Genomic DNA, 23,933 nt, shown 5'->3' with positions numbered 1-23,933 from the left:
TTCAGAAAATTAAAGCCAATTCATAGTAAGTTGAGATTTATAAGCAAGCCTGAAGCCAGAGATGATGAGTTAGACTGAAAAATAAAATGAAAAAAAAAGGCTCCAAACCAGTACTGAATTTTTGAAAGCAGAGGTTCTTAATTGCTCTTATGGTAGACCACAGCTTTCCAAAGCTGAGGTGTTCATCTCCTGACATCAGTGCACCATAGTGCAGACCTCACATTCCTTCACTGTGAATCTATCCAGATTAACTGCATCATTTAAGGATAATCATATAGACTATCCATATCACTTATGGTCAAAGACAATCAACCTGTTTCTAATTTTCTTTTTGGAATCGTACAGTTTTTTTGATAATTTGGACTTGGTTTCATAGAAATCAATTTAAATAGGCCCAGTGTTCGTTCTGTATTTGGAGACTACATGAGGCTCAAGTAGGCTCCTGTGGACTTATACAGGAGTCACTGTCAGCAGAAATCTAAAAATCACTCAAATGTGGAGTTCTTCCATTGCTGTGACACTGCCTTGAAGACATGAAGTAATTTCGCTGGACAGGAAGAACCTCAGTATTACTATGAAGGTTCAGTCGAGTGATCCAGAAGATAATTTACCACCACATTGCAGGGAGCAGCTCACATCAAGGGACGAAGTCAAGCTTCCTCTTATGGAAGAGGAGATATGCTAGCTGCTGCTTGCCTCAGCAGGAAGCTACTGGAGGTCAAACTGCTGCAAAATGTGCTGAAAGCATTTGGACTGGCTGCCTTCTGGTGAAACATTTCTACTCAACCCGAAGAACATTCTCTGTGAGTAAGAATGGGTCTTCTCCAGCACTAAGATGCTCATGCCCTCTTTGTGGGCTGAAGTTAGGACACAGAGCCACGCACACTGCTTTGACTTGCACAGTGTTGGATGCAGTATTATCTCACAGGGTCTGGATCACGTTGGAGATGGACAACAAAACGAAAAACAGTGTGAATCTTGTTGCTTCTAAAAAAATATTCTTCCTCATATTGAAAACTTTTGCAAGTAATTGATCCATGCTTTGAAACTTGAGTGCTTTCTTTTCCACAAAAAGTATCTGAGAGTGTTTTTATGAGCAGAAACACTATGAAATTTATCCAAATAGTTATTCAATACCTCACTAAAAACTGGGTTTCCTCACCTGGAAATTTTCTGTGACACTTTTTAAAACTAGTGCAACAAAATCTCCAAAGACATCAGAATAAAAAAGATTAAGTTTTAAACAGAGGAAATTCGGGACAACTTTGAAATTTCAGATCAGGGTTTCATTTTTCATCCAGGTCTGTCCTACACTGCTTCTCTCTCATGAGAAAAAGGCAGGATGCAACAGCAGAGAAAGGTTATAATACTGAATTTTCTATTTGGTTTGCCTACACATTACCTACACATCAGTTGTATTACCTAAGACTCCTTAAATTGCAGCCCTAAGGAGTGATAACCACGTATATTAAGAACTTTACATTTAAAACATTTCCCAAAAAAGCACCGCACGGTGTGGGTGTAGGTGGGAAGGTGTTGGCAGCAGGGAGGCTGCAGGGGCTTCTGTGAGAACTGCAGAACAGACCTACTGGAGGACACAGCTGGGCCTGTCAGCCACACTGGTGGCACATCAGTGGAAGGGTGCTAAGGAAGGAGCAAAAACGCTGCGGCCAGTGGGGAGGCTGTTCCTTGCTGATTTCTGTGGACTGAAGACTGAGGAAGCCTTCCTCTGCCTGAGGTTATCTGGCAAGTTCTGATGGCACAGGGAATGCAATTCCAATGTTCTTCCTATGGCCAGTCCTGGTCTTTGAACCAGCACATTTAACCCCTGCAGTACCTCACAGGAGTGTGAAAGATCCACAAGAAGAGTAGGTGTGGAGGAAGCGGGCCATTATCTGGGAATCTAATCTGAGCCACTCCATAGGAAAAGCAAATCAACTCCCCAAACTAAATCTTACTTGCAGTGATGTAAACTTGGAATAATTTAAACTAATGCAATAGTGATTCAAAAGACAATCTGCTTCATGAAATGCTAAATCACTAAACCCTCCACCAAAATGGATCTCAGGTTTTACAAGATGATTTTTAAACATGTTCTAATTGGTGCTCATGAATAAACATTGTCTTGCTGAAAATAAGGATCTTTCTGTGCCCAATTCAGGTTTTCACTTCCTTCTTACTGTTTTTCCTCTCTTAACAGCATATGCTGCTTATATCTTAGTGCCTATATATTATTGCAATACCTCTGACCAACATTTTATTTTAGCAGTATACCTAGCTGTGTTCTTTCTTTCCATTTTGTTGCCACTCTGATTACCAACACATCACCATTTTTGTTTTACTTCTGTTTTAGTAGAAAGAAAAGAAATCTATACAGAAATCTGTAGATTCACCTAGGCCCCTTTAGATGCATACATTAATAAGGTACATGAGAAAAAGTGAGTTTTAATACTTCTCATGAGCATTCTCACTAATATTATGTCTAACTAGTATTGAATACATGAAAAGTAGCTATCGGATTCCCACCTTCTCAGTTTACTTCCTAACCTCGTGAATATGACTGTTGAAAGATGATGTTCATATGGCAGTCACAGTCGTAGTTCATAATGGGAATGTGTTGAGCAGAAGTGAATTTATACATCCTGGGCAGACATCAGGGTATTACTACATCCAATTTTGCCTACTGGTAAATACCCCAATTTGAATGAGAGGTTCTATAACATTTAGCTAAAAAGTAAATGAAAAATCAAAATTTTGATACCAGACTATGGAATACTCAGTCACATGCCTGAACCTACTGATTTTGCAAGGTTAGGGAAGCTTCAGTAGATTCCCAGTTCCCTTTACTTAGGCACATACTTGAGTCCTCTCATATTCTATACAACTTCTCTATAAGTGTCCTTCATTTGAAGAGAAACAGCTGCTAGCAAGGTAATCTGTGCCTGAAACAGTATCCAGGAATCCTAATCTCAGTTATTTTTTCTGCTTGTGGCACAACTCAGCTATGTGAAAAAGGCCACTTGAATCTAAGCATGAAAACATTAATGTAAAATGTTTTGTTCGGAGGAATCTCCATCAGCCAATATTCAACCCTATTTGGATAAGTTCACAGATTTCAGCGTCTCAAAAAATTCCAAGCATGTCAGCTTCACCCAGATTCCCTGGAAGTAGGGATGCAGGTGCCATACCCACATGACCAAGTGCAATCCCATGGAAATCTCAGATTTTCAGATTCTTAATGGCAAACTACCTGGAAACTCAAGTGCAGCTTATTTTATTTTGAAAGTAATCCATTTGAAAGCAGACAGTTAAACTTAATTGTTATGTCATTTCAGATGTGTGAAAATTGTAGAAAGCAAAAAAACCTACTGTTTCACCCTTAGGGAGTAGGGGGGGAAAGTTCTTACTGTGTTCTGAAAATGTGCCATGCAAAAAGAAGAAAAAAGAAAACAGTTGATCTCACAGTAACTGTTAACAGCATTTGGAACTGAAATCAGCAGAAGAGGAATTGTGCCATTAAATTAATACTATAGCAGTACTCTTGAAACATAACGTTAAATATCTGAGGTGGTTTCCAGAGCTGTGTGTTGCTAACGGATATCCGCTCTCCTCTTTCATTCTCATGCCCAATACAGGAAGACACACACAGTGCCTTTTGAGTTATCTGCTTGTCTCTGTGCAAACACTCAAATACAGAATGTGTTGAACACTCAAATACAAAAGCACAGAAGGCGTTGTAAAGTTTCACTTTGGAGAACTTCCTTACAACAGTCTTCAACCAAGTCAGACCACTGGCAGCACCTATCATATGATTTCAATGATTTTCAATTTCTAAGCCATTATTTTTTAAAGCTCTGGCAAGTCTAGATTATTTTTAGCTCTGTAAGACTGTCCTTGCTTGACTATTCCTAAGGCTGAAGAAGAGATTGGAAAGTGAGTGCAGCAGTGACCAGATTCCTGGGGAGACTTTACTGATTTTTGCAATCCGAGTCTCTTTTCATGGACTTCTTCAGCCAATCTCCCTCCCCTCCCAACTGACAGAAGAGAATCAGTGGTAAAGCATGCCCTTTTGTAAGGATAATTCCCCCTTCTTCAGTATAGACAGAAACATTTATGGACACCATCAGATGTAATTTCCATCAATTTATATTGGTAGCACTTCCCAAATATATCATGGCCAACTCCCGCACATTTATCTCAAAGAAGACAGCTACCCATTGAAGAATTGTCATCCCTGCTTTACAGAGGAACAACTTGCAAAGCAAATTAATAGCTTGTTCACAACCAAAAATGGTTTTAGCCCAGCCACATCTCCACCCTCCACTACAATGCCTGGCAGGCTCCTCCTGCTTTCTTTTTTTTTTTTTTTCCAATCAGGAAGAATGTCTATATCCCACAGGTTTCTTCCTCAGATATTCAAGTATTAATTCCTGTATTATCTCCATTAATCACATGAGCATAGAAGTGAACCAAAAATACCTGAGAAGAATTAATTTGTTACATATCTGAAGAAAGAAAAAGAAAAAAGAAAAAACAACCCTCATGTATTGGTCCCCCAGGGGCAGAGCTGGCAGAGATCAGAATAAACACTGTCACTGCATGAAACAGTGACAACTGAAGTATTTATGAACTGGTTAATTTGCAGCCCTGAGTCTGAGGGAGGCTGTTAATTATTCATACTGAAATTAGGAGTGGAAATCTTAAATTTATTTATCAACAGTTGCATTCACCTCAGAATCCCGTCACTATACAACGATTAGTTCAAATCTATCTTCTGCTCGTTCAGTTATTGAAAACGTAAGCAGTTGCTGAAAAGGCTTATCTGAGAAATGCACACCTGTGTTTAAAGCAGTGAGGGGTAGATGCTGAGCCCAGGGCTGGAGCTGTAGAGCCAGGGACAGTGCATGGCACTTGCAGCCGTGGAGCGGGGCACGGCTGACGAGGGGAGGCACCAGGAGGTGTCTGACACTCTCTCTGGATGCCGTGGTCCACAAAACCTGGCAGCACACTGGGGGATACACACAATGCTCTGCCTGCTCCTCTCACTGAAAATGCATGTATGTACATATGAGCACGAGATCCTAGGAGAACCAGAGAAATTAGAAATGAATCCCAATATTACATTATAATAACTACCTTAAAATAATATCTGCTCTTGCATGGATGTATCCATAAATCCTCAAGCTTAAATTGTACACTGAGGGGTTTAATACAAAGCAGTTCTTGTCTAGACAGCTTTGTCCTATCTGTGAATCAAGAGCAAGATAAGAAGCCCCTGAACAACTGGCACGGGAGGGATCCAAATCAGTACAGCAACTAGCTTCAAGGGAGACCGACTCCAAAGGCTGATGTGATGTGCACACTCCCAGGAACAGGGGTTTCCTGTGTCAGAAGCATTTCCCTTTTCCCACAGCACCTTATCCCAGAGCCTGCCAAAACCAAGGGGAAGCTCCTACTCATTTTCATCTTCAGTGCACTCACACAGTTAGTACTACTGCTTTCTTTTGTAAGGCAGGGCTTCATTGCAGGATGCAGTGCAAATACTGACTTGAATAGTACAAGAGCCACGCAAACTGACAGCAATGAAGCTACAAGCAAGTCCTTACTGCAGCCAGCACTGTGGGATTTAAGTCAGAACCACTTGCCAGAGTATGGCCATGAACCCATATAGCAAGCCAGAAGAGCACCCTGAATATGGAACAATGCTACTGCAAACTATTCCTGAGAAGTCCCTTGTGCCATCTGACTTCTTCTACTCAGTAAGTCTTCACAATGAGTTGGGTCTGCTGGTGTTGTTAGCTCAACATCCCAAACCTGGTTTTGCTGTTCCTTCACCCTGATGAAACCATTTTGACAGGTACACTGCCAGTGTTAAGGAACTGTGTTCATTTTTGTTTCATCCTATAAAAATGATGTTGTACATATATACTGCTCTATTCCAGGAAGCTTTTGTCCTTATTTGAATTACAGGTGCTGTAAGAATGGAAATTGTAACAGAGAAACACTGTTTTGTAAGAATATGAAAGGAAAACACAATAACAAAACTAGTTGCAACTATCTCCCAAGACAGCCTCACAAGAGGTTAGTATTAACTAGTTATTCATTTTGTTTGTTTTAGGAACCCAACATTTTCAGTTAAACATAACAAGCTTTTTACTACATCTGACTGAAGGGGCTTACACAGGAAGTTGGCCTCGGTGCTCATTTCAGATCTTTTCCTGCATCAGCCTCAAAAGGCCCCACATCACTCTGATCAACAAGTTATCTGCTGTGCTTGGAACACAGCCACAGAAAGAGCAGAGTCAGCACATCTGGGGCACTTCAAACAGGGACTGGGAAAGAACAAGTGTCTGTGGGCAGGATGCAAGCCCCTTCAGATGGCTGTACTAGAGGAATAACAAAACGTCACCATGACAAGCCGAAAAGGGGGAGATAAATGCTGTAAGGGCAGTTCAGAGCAATAGCACAAATTACTTGTCTAATTGGAAGACCTAATATAGGCTTTTATGACATCTATCGAGATGTATACAGATTACATATTTATGAAAAAAATATTATCAATTCTATATAACCAATAAAATGCAGAGTCCTCTGAGATTTAGCAACTTTGCCTGCCAGTCTTTTTGTTGTTACAGTATTATTCCTCTTGGTTTAAGATGCTTTTTCCTTACAGATACTACTAAGCCAAATAACTCCACTGAAGAAGCAATGGGGCTGAATAGACACAAAATGCTGTCAAACACACTGAGTGAACAGAAAAAATATGCCTTTAATTTCTTTTAGCTCTTGCCTATTACTTCTATCAGCAGTTGGGCAGGGGGAGGAGGAAAATAAATCAGATGTGAGAACAATGTTTGAGAGGACAACGCTATACTTAAAGAGATGTTGATAACATTTATAGAATTAAAAGTGCATGAAGAAAACTAGAACTAAAAACTAAAACCAGAGAAAAGCAGAGCAGCCCCCAGATCCATGCCCTCTCCCAGCTGATGTAAACAGGCAGAGATGTAGGGCCTCAGGGAGTTTAACACAGCCTTGCATCTAGCAGCAGAGAGCCAGCACAGTGTACTATAGAATCCTTAGAGTTGAAAGGAATCTTCAGAAGTCATCTAATCCACCTCCCCTGCAATGAACAGGGACACAACACATCAGGTTGCCCAGAGCCTGATCCAGCCTCACCTTGAAAGCCTCCAGGGAAAGGGCATCAACCACATCTCTGGGTGACCTGTTCCAGTGCCTCACCAACCTCAATGTAAAAGACTTTTTCCCTATATCCAACCAATATCTACCCTCTATAAGCTTGAAACCATTTCCCCTTGTCCTATCGCCACAGACCCTGCTGAAGAGTCTGTCCCCTTCTTTCCTGTAGCTTCTCTTTAGATATTGAAAGATCACTATTTGGTCACCTCAGAGCCTTCTCTTCTCCAGGCTGAACAGCCCCAGCTCCCTCAGCCTGTACTCAAAGGGAGGCATTCCATCCCTTGGATGACTTCTGTGGCCCTCCTCTGGACATACCGCTACAAGTCTATGCCTCTCCTGTACCACAGACTCCATATCTGGGCACATCACTCCAGGTGAAGATTCACCAGCATGGAGCAGAGGGTCAAGATCACTTCCCTCAACCTGCTGGCCATGCTTACTTAGAGCCCAGGATATGGTTGGCTTTCTGCGCTGCAAGGGCACATTATTGGCTCATGTCCACCTTCCCATCTACCATTACCCCCAGGCCCTTTTTGGCAGAGCTGCACTCAATCTTTTCATTCCCCAGCTTGTACTGATATTGAAGGACTTTCTAAGAAAAAGCTCCTCCCAGAAAACATCCAATTCCCTCAAAACAAAGACCTCAACAAGGGTCACACTTCAAAGCAACACAGAACTCACCTCCAATCCACCACCAAGTGAACTCCCTCTACTCAGATTTGCTTATTGCTTACAGGTGAAATCCCAGCAAAGCAGTTTCTGTGGCTTTATGCTGAACTAACATCTGATCTCAACTGCTTGTGCAGTTTTCCACCCTTTGCTTTCAAAGTAAAGGACTCAGGTAGGTCTTGATTGCTGGGGAGATGTATATTGCTCCTCAGTTGCATCTCTGACAACAGCAAGGGCTGTCACACGTTCTGCCCTGCCTTACTGGAAAGTTTATCAGGAGTTGTGCTTGAAGATTCTTATTGGTGCTTTCTAACTTGGGATATCCTGTGATTCTAAGATCTCATTGTGCCAGGCTTGTCCTTGCTTCCCCTGGACAGAAGTCTGAAAGAGGACTTTGTCCTCCTGATAAGCTGGTGTGAAGTTGCTGCTTGCAGGAAAAGAGCCTGTATCTAACAAGTGAAAAAGCAGCCTGATATCTTCTGGCCTGGATTATTAAATGGTGAGTTGCCCTTATCATGATCCCAGTTAAGCCACTAAGTGTTTTGCCAGCAACTTCAGCAGAAGCGTGTTCAAGCCTTAGGTACAAGGATTTGATGATGGCAGGTCACCTAGAAAAAGAACTGAAATTTATAAAGGGTGTTGTTGCTCTTGTATCAAGAGACACACAGTGTTAGGAACTGGGAGGAAAACATGACTGTTTTCACAACGCATTACTGTAGAGATCAGCTCAAACTCGAACCTTTCTCAGAAACTGCATAGAAATGCAAAATCCTTGCATAATTTTCTGCTTTGAATCTCCTTGTAATGGGCAGTGGTCACCTTTAAGTCTTCAATGCAGCAAATAACTTCCTACCACAAATGTTGTGATAGTGTTTATTAATTGCAAAAAGTATCTCTTAAGATGTCAATGGTGACTGCATTTGCAGCTATGCTTTCCTTCATCAAAAGGAAAGAAATCTCTCAATTACTGTGTGGTTTAATCTATATACCACTGACTGCTTTCCTGTGCAGGTTGACAGTAACAGATTTGTTACCCTATTTGTACCTCTGTAACGTGCTGCTAAAAGGAATTAATGGCTCGCTAACAGAACTTCTTTGCTGCTTTCTGCATACTTTGCTGGCATTCACGCTGTCCTGTATGATCAGGCTTTCATATCAATTTTTCAAGTGTATCTGTCAAAGACAATTAAATTATATGGCAGCCGTAATTTGTGTTGGACCAATCCATGCAAATCGTGTGTAGTTGCAGGTATGAATCTTTTATATTTCACAATAAGAAACTAAAAGCATCTTAATTTGATTTAGCCACAGGGTCTCCAGTCGAGGATGTGTGGTTTCACACATGATGCAGCCCTCCGCACTGACCTTGGGCAGGATTTCTGAAGCAAATATCTATTAGAAAAAAAAATAAAAAAGCCTGTGGTATTCAGAGAAAGTGAAGCCAGCACTGACAGACCTTGTGCCATATTCATGTCCTGTCAGTGAACACAACTTCCTTTTTAAGTGAGTATAAAAAGCCAGCTGCTTTTCCTTACTACTTTAGAATGTCTCCTAGGATTTTATATTTGATAGCTGTTAGGACACGCAGGGATGTGGGCCACATATGCTGTACTTTGTGTGCACACTTAACACCCTTCATGTTCATGTCAGAGACGTTCATTTGATCTCATTAATACTACACATAAAAGCAGAGGTACATAAGTGCCATTATTCTTGATTTTCCCTGGTATGCTCCAACTCAAATTCAAGCCTTTCTCCTCGAAGAAATAGAATAAAATTATTAACTGTGAATTTATTGAAATGATAAAGCAAAGAGCACGACATCGTGCATGTAAGAACAGAAATGAAAGCAGAAAGATGAGGTTTTCAGAAAAATGTATCTGAGATTTCTAACATATCGGTAATAAAAGAAGGCAACAAATAATATTAGGGAACATCATTAATAATGTTATCTACAACACAGTGGTGGCACTTTTGGATACATCAGTTACAAAGTTACTAGATAAAGCCAAAGTGGAACACTGTGTGCCCTATGCTACAGCCATTCCTCCTCTACATTCACTAAATTCAGCTAAGAGCTGTTTTAAGCACAATGGGTGGAATGCTTTTATTTATATATCCTCCAGTATGCTTGTGATTCTCATTGATTATCTGTCCTGTTATTTTTAAGTCATTTTGCTAGTTTTGAAAAGCTGCTGCCAAGTACGCTTTCCTTTCGTGGGAAATTATACATTCTGCAGAGGCAGAACTGGCAGAAAATTACTAATGCAATTAAAAAAAAAAATTACAGGTGTAGGACAAAAAGCACCGACTGCGCAATGATTTCTGTATGCCTGTTCTCCAAGCAGTGCACCCTGCACGCCGCTCGGTATTTGGAATTTGATCAAGCTACAAGCAGTTGAATGCCTGAATTACAGAGCATGTAACGTGGCCTCTACATGCAGAACATGCCACTTTCCTGCAGCTTCTGCTTAACATGCAGAAATGAAATCTGTGGAAATGTCTTCACTTTTCCAAATCGCCGTATGAGACATTTACAGTGAAATAATGTCCGTGGAACATATTCAGCAGATGTAATTACACGTTGCTGAGGAGAATATAGCCTTTATTCTGTGTTTTCGTTGCTGGTTTTTTATTTGGTTTTGTGCTTTTTTTGCAAAAGCAAAGGATGCTAGCAGGCAAAATGCTAGAGTTTAACAGGCTCCTATGCTGACGTACCTCCACTTGCCTTCGAGCATTTTACAACAGCATGTTTCATTCAAAAAAGGCTGCCAGCGGTCACTAATTTCACTACCCATACATATTTTATGCACCTAGAAAGTGTTATTCAACTGCCTTTAGATTTCCAAAGATCCATTTCAGAGTGCACGATGCTGGGCAGTACATGATCACACTGATCACTTGTTGCTAAATTCAAAGGATGTAGGCTGTCTCAAATGACAGGAAAACATGACAGATATGGATCCGTGAACTAATTATCAGCAAGTGCGAGAGCTGACGCTAACGCATGCCTGTAAAATTATCACACTGGCAATGCAGAAATCAAACCTGAAAACTTCTCAGCAGAAGTGGAAAAGCCACAGTAATTACAGCCTGATGACAGCCAGCCTACAGCTTTGTTCTGATTTCACACAGACCTCGCTTCTTTTTCCCTCTGTTGGCTCTGTTTGTGAATGAACTTTGGAAAAGCGAGCTATTTCACCTGCATGTCGGAAGCCTATGCTGACAAATACAAATGCACTGATATTTTGTTAATTTTTATTTTTAATAGGCACACGCAAACCCAGAAGGGTGATGAGAAAGCCCTCTGCTCTTGAAAAGTTTAACACATGAAAAGAAAAAAGAAGCAAAAAAAAAAAAAAAGGGAAAGGAAAAAGAGAGAGAGAATACTTCCCAAAGGCACTCATTTCAAGCGATCTGAGCACTGCTCACTTGCAGCAAAGTTGCCCAGCTCTAAAACCAGGGCTGAACAAATTTCACCAGGGGAGACCCAGTAACCTAGTGTGGCTCCAGACCTCTGCTGCAGACTGCTGTTTCTCTAAAAAACATTGCTATGTTAAATTTTACCTCTCCTGTACACTTAATCTTAGCTGTCTGAAAGAGGGCATGTTGCGTGTGTGATCACAGCGCTGTTTTAAAGCTCTTCAAAGAATATTTCGCCAGGTAGCATTTTTCTCAGCCACGTTTCTGCATTGTAGAGGCTCCTATCACTCTGCAGTGAATACGTGGGCTTTTTTGCTCTTATCTCACACAGTGCACTTGATAAGGGGTACTACTGAATCTCCTCCTGCACGCTGCATACAAAGGGAACTGTCTTTTTGTAAGGCATTTTCTCTCCGCTGCCTGCACATAAAATAAGGGCTCTTGTAAATGTATGGACCTGGCTACATGAATTCTCAAGTGAAAACTGAAACCTTCCTACTTTATCTGAAGTATAAATTCCCCAAAGATTCTTGCCTTTCAAATCATGCTCGCTGTAATAAAGGTTAATACTGGACTGAACTTATTGTATTCTAGCATCACATGTTAAGTCCCAGATATTTGCTTGTGATATATTTTCTTCTTCACTCTTGAAATTGCAGAATAGGACAAAATATTGGCAATATTATTAAAAATCATAGAGCAAAAGCATTTTACTTAAAGTCAGTTCAAACCTATTGCTTTCATGAGGAGGAAAAAAACCATGGTGCAAAGTACTGGGGGGGAGGGAAGAGAAAAGCATCTGTTGAAAATTAACTCCTTCAACATTAATTAACACATCATTTTCTACCTGACGAGATAGTGTTGTAGAAAGTATAAATTGAAGGCACGAGAGTAAGAAATGAGTCATCTTTGACTTACCGTATCAAAGACTATTGCTGTATTGCAGTCAGCATCCAAACACAGAGCATGAAGCTTCTCGCAAATCAGAAAAAATATGCCATCAAAGAATGAATCAAATTCATTGTAAAAATAAAGGCCAGAAATTAGAGTATGTATCCAAGGGTCTGGTTAGTCACAGCTTTGACTAGCCTGCTACAGAGCTCTGCAAAACAAGTATACTGCAGCAGTGTGGCAAGCATAGGATTGCAATGCATGTCCCATATATTCAAGCATAATAGAAAACATGGTCTGGAGCTTATTCCATGTGGAAGTGGGGTTTGTTTTATGCAGGCAGAAAAAAAAGAGGTTTTTTTTCCCACATAATAGAATTAGAAAGGAAGATTTTTCTTAATTATTGTACACTATAAGTCCCCAGGATATCAATTACATAAAGCAGGTGCCTCTGTCTCCTGTTTCCCAGATAAATGCCTGTAATCTCATTTCACAAATGATCCTATTTAGACAGGAGCCACCTATTGTGATGATATCATTTGCTCTAGTATCCATAAATGGGCAACTTCCTACCAAACGTCACGACCACTGACGACACAAATCTTTATAATATCGAGTGGGCAGGGTGGTTGATGGGGTCCCATCAATCTACAGCAGCTTCTGCTGATGTGATATCATGAAACCTGCAGAATCATCTGAAAACGAAAAGAAACATTAAACCTGTCTGATGGATCTCCTTTTAATAAATAAATAAATGGTAATTAAAAAAAAGAAAAACCAAAAACACAAAACTAGAGAAGTAGTAAAGGCAAATAAAGCATAACCAGAGAGCAGTGGCACCTTTTAAAATCCTCATGCACTCACGAGGATACCCACAGATATGAGCAATATCCATCTCAGTTAAGAAGTGTAGCTGCCAATTAGCTTTTAGCAAACACTGAAGACTGTACATATTCCTTTCTTGCAATTGCAAAATATACCTTGACAACAAAAAGGACTGATGCTTCAGTGATGCACAAATTAACCCACTCTTAGGGAGTATTTTTAGAATTAGCAACTGCTTCAACTGCCTGTCCCAGTAGCTTAGAATATGAGCTCTGTAACAAAATACCCTTTGACTGTTTGAAGTCCACTCTGCTACACCAGTTTGTTCATGCACTAATGGTGCATCGTGCATGGATTTGTCTGATCAGTGTTTTTGTAGGAAAAATCATTCAATTAGATATACGTATTTGGGAAATGTTACGATACTCACAGCTACCAAAAATGAGTTTCCATCTGCCTGCCTTAGCATGTCACGATTTGAGGAGCATTAAAGGTGAGTCAAGGCTCACTTGCTTCCCCTTCCCTTCCCCAGCGGACTTAGCTGCTCCTAGTGGTGGAGGCAAAGTGCTGAAGAGCTTTGTATTTAATATTTTTTTCTGGTAGATGTTCAAAAACACCTTCAAAAGAAGGACCTCAGTTTAAGTACAAAAACAAAACAAAACAAAAAAACAACAATCTGAGACCATTATTCAATGTTATCTGCAAAGATCTTGGTTTACAAAATCCTGGTCTGAACAGACATAACTGCATCTCAACACCTCCTTTTTAATTTGGAAGGCACAGTGTTAGGATCCATCCCTGCTGCTGTTTGGGCAATACTCACAGGAACTCATATCGTGCCAGGGATTTGGGGTAGAAAACGCTAAAGCTTAAAAGCACAAAAATTGTAGTTCCTGCCTGTATGTTTCCAACTGGTGTAGTCTGACCGCAGCAGAGCCCACTTCCCAATATGCAGCTCCTCCACTGAATGTGGTGCTTGCAGTACCTTTCATTTACTTCATAACATCTTTGAGGCAGAGATCATCCTCTGCTAAATTTCTGTATTGTAAATAGAGAAGAACCCAAATGCAAGTGGTGTAAATGTTAGCAATAAAAGCAGCACTACCACAGTGACTTATGTCAGATCTAGGAGGGGTGAAGGTAAAATCTGAGCACAGCACCCATGGCTCCAAGACAAAGCTATGCTGTGAAAGCAGAAAAGCCAATGGATTTTCTGAAAACACCCCAAAGAGATGAACTCTTTCCTCAGAGATAGAAATCAATGGAGAAAACCATTTTAGAGCTGAATAGCAGCTGAGACATGAGCAGTTGATCTCTTTCTCCCTTCATTCTCAATGTATTCTTTGTCAAGGTAACCAGTCTCCCCAGATATGCCATTTAGGCAAGGACATAAATGCTACTTTGAGTCTGGGGATCATAACCCTTTCATTTCAGTCCCGAGAGGAAGTAGAACAACATATATTCTACATGTCCAGATGGCATAAATATTCTCCATGTGTTTCTGTAACACAAGAAATGGTTGGAAAGTGGAAGCATGTGTGAGTGTAACAGAGATTGATGGTCCAAAAGTGTCTCTCTTGTCCAGATAAAAAATGATGAAATGGTAGTGAGGGGGAAAAAAAAGGCAGAAAATAGCTTAAAAGAATATTCATCATTGTTCCATCAAACTCAGTCCTGCCATGGGAAAAGCCAAATGTCAGATCGTCTTGGTATAATGTACAAAGCCTTCCAAGGCTCTTTCAGGCCATGGTAGGAAGGCATGCATTTTCTTAGAACAGTATCTTTTTCAGCCTCTGAGCCGAGGGATGACACCACTCTTCCTTAACCTAGTTTTGGGCTTACCAGGCATGCAGTAATGAGCAAGCAGAGCTTTCCTATGCAGAGGAGGATGTTAAACATGGCCCAGTGGAAGATGCCTTGGTGGTTCTGATCTTTGGTTAAAGATGCCTTAGCTTCATAAGAAATAGAGTGGACCACTGCTTCCAAGCAGTTCCCGCTTGTGCTGGGAGATACTGTGAGAAAATACCCCAAAGACATTCCTGTCTGTGAAGTGGGCTGAAGGATTATGCTGTGACTAGTGGCTGTTCATATCCAGTGAGTAGTGAAGAAAGCTACTGTACTAGGTGCAGGGGACACTGTCCTAAGCCACAATAATCTACATTAAGTAAGCAACCAATGGACATATGAGAAAACTGCAAACCACATAAGACAATATTCTACCCTTCTTAACATCTTTGCTTTATACTTGAGATTGTAATAAAAGCACTGATATCCTAAAAAAGAAGCTGTAATGTCCTCAGACTACCTTCTCAATTCTACTGTCTTCCTTTTACTGGGCATAATTATTCTTTTCCAGCACACTTGGAAACTAAATCTCTCCAGACATTTTGGCCAGTCTATAAATCTGCACATTCTTGGGCAGAGAATAAGCAGATAGGATCTTCTGTAAAACGTGTAGAACTTCCACTAATTAGAATTGAGACCCAAGTCATAAAACAGAGTTGGAAACACCACTGGGGTTTGGAAACTCCATTCTGAAAGGGAGGAGGCAGTAAAATGTTACCTTCCAGCATTATCTCTACCAGCACAGTGCTTCAAATACACCCACTGATATTTGAGTGGATACTATCTTCAGAGATGGAAGACACTTTCTCAGTTAAACAAACTTTGCTGATTTGAGTTGAACAAAAAAGCATGCTGTGTCCACTAAGTGTCACCGTAACTTATCTTTAACCAGTGGAAATACATAAAACCAACCAAAAATTATACTATAAGGGAATTACAATGCTCACCTCTTTAAACTGCAAGCAGCCAACGATCAGTACCAATGAAAAGTGGATTTTTATTTGTCATCCATTTCCAGACACAGAGTAGGAGAACAAATACTGTTAGGATTAAAACGTGCATCCTGTTTCTTTTAGCCACAACTCCTCATGTATAAAAGCTCAGGAGGATTTGAGACTAACTTAAATGGCACACTGGACAAACATTAGTACCAGATGCATTGTGTTTCTGTACTTAAGCAAATATTCTTCCTTAAATCCTTCTGAGATTCATCACTATTGCTTTTCACCAAGACCACAGAAAACTCCGAAGGGGGATTTTAGCCTAATGCAATTTGTTAGAATATAATAATGATGCCAAAGAACACTCTCTGGCTACTAATTACTTGTCAAAATCCTCACACACACACACACACACACACACACACACAAAAAAAAAAAAAAAAAAAAAAAAAAAAAAAACACACAAGAAATACCTATTGCTAATATAATATAATAATAGACCTAAATATTTTCTCAGGAATAAAAATCCCAATATATTTTTACTTAATGGGCAAAATAATAAGCAAATATTCTGTTTATAAGCTCATTTCTACACCAGCAACTGCAATGCTGTTTTACCAAGGAAAACATGGATGTTAGTTTTAATTTCAAACTACACTAGAAATACAGTTGTAAAAAATATCTAGCAAGTAAAAAGTGACTTCCTCTGATGAGAGAACAGGTAATTTTCATTTCCATATCAATAATAAAATAATTGAGATCAGAAACATTTAAAACACTTAAGAGGGGGGTTTCATTTTTCAAATCCCCGTTAGCCTATTTTTTGTTAATTACTATACTTTGCACCTACTGACCCTCTTAAAGAAATCACCATCGTTTGGAAGATTGGAAGAAATGGATAAAGACTTTTGATGTCATTTTCCTTTTGAAACCATGCACCTTTCTAAGTTGCTTTCCCCTCAGTGGAACTCCTCACTGCTCTGATGGGAGCTGTGTTGAAACATCTGTAGCATAATCAGGTGTGCAAAATGTTGTTTATGCTTCTACTGTAAACCTCAATTCCACAGGAAGCCTATTAGGAAGAGACAGAGGTCATCCAGTAAAAACTTCTACCTAGCCTGCTATGCAAGTGTTGAGAAAGACAATCTTAAAACACCCATAAAAATACAACACAAGAAATGTACCAATAATACCTTTTAGCTGCTTCTAAAAGTCCACTTGTTTGTCCTTAACATCTCTAGAGATCTTAATTCTTAACTTAGTTCTTAGTTCTTTGGAATTTGTTTTTTTCCTTTCCAGAGTTTCCAGCCCTTTTCATTTTCAGAATGTACCCAAGAAATTTGTATCTCAACATGATACTTGGAAAAGAAAAATGAACAGTAAACACTTGCTCTTCTATGGAGAAATGTAAGCTCATGGCAGCTGAGAACTGTCTCAACTTTGCACTGCTAACTTTTATCAAACCTTCTAACCGACATGTGATTTTTACCAAATCTGCCAATGTTTTTCTCAGCTAACACAGCTTCCAAAACCACTGGTCTGAGCCTGCCAGTGTCATCAGTGAACTTTCTGAGCCGTTACGGATTTGAGTGAAAACAGCTCCAGACGATTTGTGGCAAATGACAGTCTTTTGCCTTTTTAACCTTTTTTTTTCCTTATCTATGTCACATCACAAACACAGTTCTTTCAGTTGCACTCCTGTGTTCCTTGCCTTACCTTCCTTGTCTTCTTCCCTTTCTCCTTTCTCTTCTTTCCCTTTCGCCATCCTTCCCCGTATCTTTCCTTTACTCCTTTCAGATTTTCTAAGCTGAAGTAGGCTACAGAGTGGCACAGTGATTTCATATCAGTTTTTGCATTTTACACATTCCTAGTTTCTTTGAAAGGTGAGCAATAGACTTGATGACAAGATTAAAGCTGGCACCCTAAGAAACTATTCTGAAAACTATACTGAAAATATTGCCAAGAAGGGCTTGAAGATGGCTGAAGGATGAACAGATTCTGGGCAAAGATCACACCAAAGAATACGTTCTCCCTTGACTGGATACAGAACCTGATAAATCTTGAAGTAGTACAGCAGTGTGGACACTTTGCAAATGGGATCAGTTTGCAAATGTGATCAGTAGCAACATTTCAGAGAAAAACATTGGAATGGGACTCCTAGATCATGGCATGCTCATGTCAGCTGTATGCAAGTGGGAAAACAGATATTTTCTCTGAAGCTGAAACTTCCATCTTCACATTTAATTTCAGTTACCAAGAATGACAATAACAAAATGTGAAGATAGCAAAGGCAAAGACTAGAATGCCTTGGTTTGATGTTTGGTCTTAAACACATGATTTAAATGCTTGCAAGTTTGCAGAGGTGAACAAAAAACACTATAAATATCCAAGAACAGTTTGCTCTAAGGCATTAGTGATTTCAAGCAAAGGCAAAACTTACACCTGTGAGAGACCTATAATGAAAAAAGCTGCTATGTAGATGCTTGGCCACAGAGGCTCTGGCCAGACACAAGAACCAATAGGATATTGGTAAGCAGTGATACCAGCAGGACCAAGCTCCTGATTGTGCTCCCACCAGTCACATAGTTTAAAGTCAGAAAGTCCCCACATGCATTGTTAAGCCTAAGTTCCTGGAAATAATGGGCAGTGTGATTTCTGTCTACTTGTGCATTACATGTCTTTAAAAAAAGGAAAAAGGAAAAAGGAAAAAGGAAAAAAAAGAAACACTTGTATTACAAGCCAAACTTACTGCAGAGAAAAGTAGGGTCTGAGGTTTTAGCCCAGGAAATAAGAAAATCATGAGTTTGAGACTGGGCTTTGTATGAGAAACCAAGCAGAAAGAATCAGAGAGAAGAGAAAAGTAAAAGCAGATGAGCAACATTTTGAGGAAAAGAGAGAGGTACATATTCCAGCAGCTGCAGAGTGCTGAAAGGCTTCTGCAAGGACCTTGTGTCTGAAGGAGAAACTTCACACCTGTGTTCCTGTGTAGAATCACCTCCTCAGGCATGGCCAGGGTAGTTAGAAAGCACACAGGTTCTCATTGATATTTCATGGCTACTGGCTAGTAATAACAGAATGGGGGTAATAACATAATCTTGATATGTAAATAAGGCTCTTCTTCACATGACCTGTACCTCCACGCTGCACATATGATTGCTAAGTGAGCCCAAAACTGAATGTGCGCTGGAGCGCCGGAATTCAGGGCTTTGCAAGTGGAAACTCATTGTAGGGACTGACATCACATTAAAGTCCTTGCTTGGGCTGATACACAGTGATCCAAGATGACAAACTTTGTTCTGAAGGTCAAGTAAAGTCAAGTTCTGTAACTGCAAAAGTTGCCATGAGACAAAACAGTTGTCTCCTGGCCGTATCTTATCGCAGCCACTGGCACTAATCCATTTCCAGGCATCACAGCTCATAAACTCAGAACTATTATGCACTCAATAAAGGCAATCAATACATTAGTTAAGTGAGATGGAATGATTTAGCTCTTAGGAAAAAAAGATATAAGGCTTAGTATTTTTGTTGCTGTTTCTGAGCATCTCAGATGAGCATTTAAACCTCAAGAAAACAGTTCACACAACAATGCTTTGGCACATCCACTTGAAATCAAATCAGGGAAAGAAATACTTTCTGTTTTTGTTTAAATAAATTGAGAGGTCCTCAAGCAAGGGCCGCTTCTAACTGTTTTACAAAGCCCTAGTGAATGGCTGCTCTTCTGAGGCCCTACTTCATACTGAACATACGTACCAGCTTAATATGCTGTTTCCATCCCCAGTAAATTTGAGAGGTCAAACTAAAGTATCTGCACACCACCAGCAAACATTTCAAAGGCAGAAAAACCTACAGTGCTCAAAATAGTTTTCCCCATTGGCAAACCAGAGCAGATATAAAAAACCAAGGTACAGGGGTTATAAGAAAAAAACTTAGTACAGTGGGTCCCACAATATGCATTAAAAATACATTCTGATACAAAGTCTCTTCTATGTTTTAACTTAAAGCATAGAGGCAAACAGCTGTGCAATACAAAGACAAAAATTATCAATAGTGCATGTTATTTTCTTACAATATTTAAGAGGTCTATTTTATCAACAACTCTGCCTTTTGTTTCAGAAACTGAACTAAATTATATTAAATGCTTCTTGGGGGGGGGGGGGGGGGGATAAAAGACATATATGCACAATGTGGGGTAGGAAAACTGCATTTTTGTAATGATGGAAACCCCAGAAGTCTTTCATGAAATTATATACCACACAATGTTCAAAACTGAAATACACAGTAATTTCACATAACAGCAGATACATCATCCACCTCCTCAGCCAGACCACCTTTTAATTTCAGGGAGTCTCGCTTCCAGCCCAAAACAAAGTTCTCAAGATGACCCAAACTACATCCTTTAACAATTCTTTTCATCTTGAATAAATGCAGAGCCTTCTAGCATAAGCTGTGACTGTTAAAATGTGCAACGAAAGGGCTGTTTAACAGGACCACTAAAAATAGTGAAGTTATTTCTGACATAGCAAAAGAAACAGAAGAATTAGACTTTTGGTAGATTGTTTCAATTAAGTTTCATGTTTCTTGCAGGAAGACAATGGATTCAGGACTGCTTACAGGGGTAAGGAACAGGAACTAAAATCCTCCAGCAGTAGTTCAGAAGTGCATAGTTCTGCCCAAATGTCCACCAGCTCATCTTTAATTGTGGCTGAGAGCCAGAGAACGATGTGCCAAAAATGCAGGTATCATCAACAGATTGTTTAACCCCAGCAGCACTCAATGGAAAAGCATCAGCAGTGACATTAATATTCACAGTGGCAACCTTTGATGCATTCGTAATTCAGATTTGACCTCCATGAGAAACTTGGCAGAAGAGCACTGTGTTTCTATGACCATAGGATCATATGCAAAGGACAGGGACCCCCCTTGCATCGACCCTTCACTGTAACTGCCCAATAAGACCCTACAAATGTCTATCACTAGAATTCTGCAGACTGGAACTGAAGCACACTGGCAAGCTTATATGTGTAGAAGTCACTATGGTTACTGCCTACACTTGCTTTGCCTCCAATACAATCTTTCATTTTCATAAGCATTAAAATTCACCAAATGCACCAAAATTATTCAGACAGGAAAAAAGAAAAAAAAGAAAAAAAAAAAAAAAAAAAGGAAAATCTCTTTGGTTTATCAGCCTTTTATCCATGTTGCTTTTACCTTTTAAAGCTTTGACCGTTAGCTGAGGCATGCTATCACCCATCTGGGCACGGGGATGGTTATTGCAGCAGAAGCCTTGCGGTGGGAATGCCTCATTAGGCAGCAGCTTCAGCAGCATGTGAGGAGCAGCACTCTGCTCTTGGCCAGCACAGAGCTGAAAACCAGAGAACGCTACAGCGGGTGCCAGATAAGAAACATCAGCTGGGGACTGAGCCAGCCAAATTCAGAGGAATACATTTAGCATCACTGTAAATCTTCCTGTTTCTAAGAAAATTAAAAGTTGGTCTTTCCTGATTAGATTCCGCATCTGTTGGAGTAAGAAACAGCTATATGTAAAACTAAAGTTTGGGGGAGTTCCTTTATTTTACAGTACTCTGCATGATTCTCTTCCTACTGGTACTCTTACATAAATATCAAACTGGCTGAACCTTCCATTTCCCAGATTCGCTGTCATTTGATATACATTTAAGCCCCTAAAATTCATTTCTTACTTCTATTAATGCATGTAGCTCTCTGCTGAGGATCATAGCAACATGCCAGGTGAGTCTGCTCACAGCTCTGCCTGTTATTCTTCAAACCCACCACCACCCCTGCTACACCCAAGCATCCCATTCTCCCTGTTTCACCACCTTCTCACAGCTCACTGCCTTTAGCAGCCAGGTGACCCATCTGACAGGGCCAATCAATGCACTCGTTATCAGCTCAGCCCTTTCCCTTCATTTTCCCTCTATCTGATTTTGCTGATGGTTATTGTAGGTGAAAGCTCTTAATATTACTTTTTGTATCCTCAGAGAGGTCCTTTGTAAAGGTTTCACCAAGAACCTTTTCTCTCTTTATCAGGAGGAGAAGAGTGCTCAGTGTCTATGGAAAACACAGGCAGAATAATTGAAAACATCAGCAGGAATTACACTGGAACAGAGCTACAGTTTGTACAAGAACTATAAACCTCTCGACACTCAATTACACATAATCTCTTCTAGCACTGCTAGTCCCAAATACTGAGACAATATCATCCAAAAAGCCACAAATGGAGCTTTCTCAAAATCACAATCACTGTCTTAAAAGATGGATATGCAAATCTCCCTTGGTGATTTCTAAGCTGTTAGGGTATGTTTCAATTAGATTTGCAATCTCTCAGAATTAAGATTACTGTCTGTCATACCATTACTTTCTTTTCCCAATTGACAAACAAGACTTTTCCCATTATCCTTCACTTTCCAAAAAACAAATCTTTGGGCAACACGTGAGGGGTCACATGGAACAACAAAGCAGCAGTGGTCACTTTTTCTTTCACAAATTCTTACACAACTAATGTATGGCATACATTAAGTCATACACTAAAGAAGGTACTTCCTAGAAAATCAGAGGGCTCGGCTGCTCATTTAAAGTAGTCTAATCCACTGTCTGACCTCTTCAGTCTTCAAGGACAAACACGTCACAAGGCACTACTTTATGACTTCAGCAGAAGTTATCAGTAGCTACGTGAGTAATAGAAACTGGTTTGAACACTACTGAACAATTCTTCACTCCATATTTTTCAAAGGAGAATTTGAATAGGGTTTTCCTTCTTCATGAAGCCTTAACAAATGCATTCGTTTTCATGCTTCAGCAAAAATAGCAGTTTAGTGGGAGTTTACAAAAACTGGGTAATCGTGGAAGCAGAATACACCAAAAGCTGATATTTATTTGTCTCTAAAGCTGCTTTCTGTTACTCTTGCTTGCTTACTTGTGCTTCTGTCTTATTTCCCGGGAGAGATGCCAAAAAATAAAGTGACCTCTGTATACTGACTATTAAGTATGCCACATCATGCTACTTAAAATATGTTAGAGGCAGGCTGGCACATAAGCACTTTTTTTTTCTGCTCAGGAATACACACAGAAGGCGCAATGAGAATTCACAGATCCAGCTGTTGAGGAACTTAAGTGGTCAGCACTATATGGCTTAATACAGGGGTACAGCTGCAACATGACAAGAAAAGAGAGCAGAAATGACAATATATTGCATTCCATAAACAACCTAATCTATATTTGCATGATATTTAAAACAAAAATAGATGTTGTTCACATTAATTCAACCCAATTTAGTGACAAAATGTTCCACGAAGCTATGAATGAAGCTTTAGAAAGCATTCTAAGTGAAGTTACAAGTACACCAAAGATATGCCCTCACTTTAGCTAAAGCACAGGCAACCATAGTGCTAATCCACAATCATAGCAATTGAGTATAAAGAAATTACAGCAATTAAAAAGACATTAACATACAGAACAGCAAGCAGGTAGATTTAAGGAGACAATGAGGATGCTGGGGAAATGGCAGCTTTTGTGGGCCTGGAAGATGCTAGGAAACAACGTGAGCTGCAAGAAGTGAAAGGGAGAGAGAGGACCAGAAGCCTGAGAGAAAATAGCCAAGGCTGGGAGCAGGGATAAAAGTCTTTGCTTCCCTACAGCCTGCTCTGCCGTACCCTCACGTGCAGGAGCGGCAATGGAAAGCCTGCCGTCCCCTGCTGTGCCTGAGCAGGGGGTCTGCTGCTGCAGGGCTCTGCCACCCAATCCTTCATGAGAGATTTCCTCTTTAATCCTCGCTCTTGGAGTCAAACCGTTATAACACAAGTGCACAGCTCCATCTAGAGGGCAACAAATCCCTCAGCTGTTACGATGGTATAATTGCATCTCTGATGCCTTTTGTTCATTCACAGGTCAACACACTCCCCAGCAGCATCCAAGCTGCCCCCTGGCAGAGATTTCCAGCGGAAACACCCGGGCCAATCTCACGTCTCAGCCACCCAATGTCTGGAAAGCCTGTGCAGCCCAAAACAAATCCCAGTCCTTCCCAAAACCTACCTCTTCATCTGAATGGTCTCCAACACCGAGCCCATTACAGCAGATTATGCAGCATCTCTACAGTGCCGCAGAGTGAAGCCTACTTTTGTC

General features: G+C 40.3%; 2 protein-coding genes across 18 annotated transcripts in view; both read right to left on the bottom strand.

The window, feature by feature from the left end:
* Positions 1-23,933, bottom strand: part of FBXO25 (F-box protein 25) — a 653,677-nt gene that overhangs the window by 297,042 nt on the left and 332,702 nt on the right. The window lies entirely within an intron of this gene.
* DLGAP2 (DLG associated protein 2) overlaps positions 1-23,933 on the bottom strand; it is a 451,834-nt gene that overhangs the window by 304,455 nt on the left and 123,446 nt on the right. For 5 of the 17 annotated variants that reach the window (XM_052697336.1, XM_052697357.1, XM_052697401.1 and 2 more), the window contains exon 1: positions 12,211-12,637. The exons of the other annotated variants lie outside the window; for them this stretch is intronic. The gene's annotated coding sequence lies outside the window, so the exon portion shown is untranslated. Of the gene's footprint in view, positions 1-12,210; positions 12,638-23,933 lie in introns of those variants that run through there. 17 annotated transcript variants of the gene reach the window in all.

This window comes from Tympanuchus pallidicinctus, unplaced genomic scaffold, assembly GCF_026119805.1.
Source record: "Tympanuchus pallidicinctus isolate F22 unplaced genomic scaffold, pur_lepc_1.0 scaffold1, whole genome shotgun sequence".
Lineage (NCBI taxonomy): Eukaryota > Metazoa > Chordata > Aves > Galliformes > Phasianidae > Tympanuchus > Tympanuchus pallidicinctus.
This window is presented reverse-complemented; position numbering and strand designations above follow the sequence as displayed.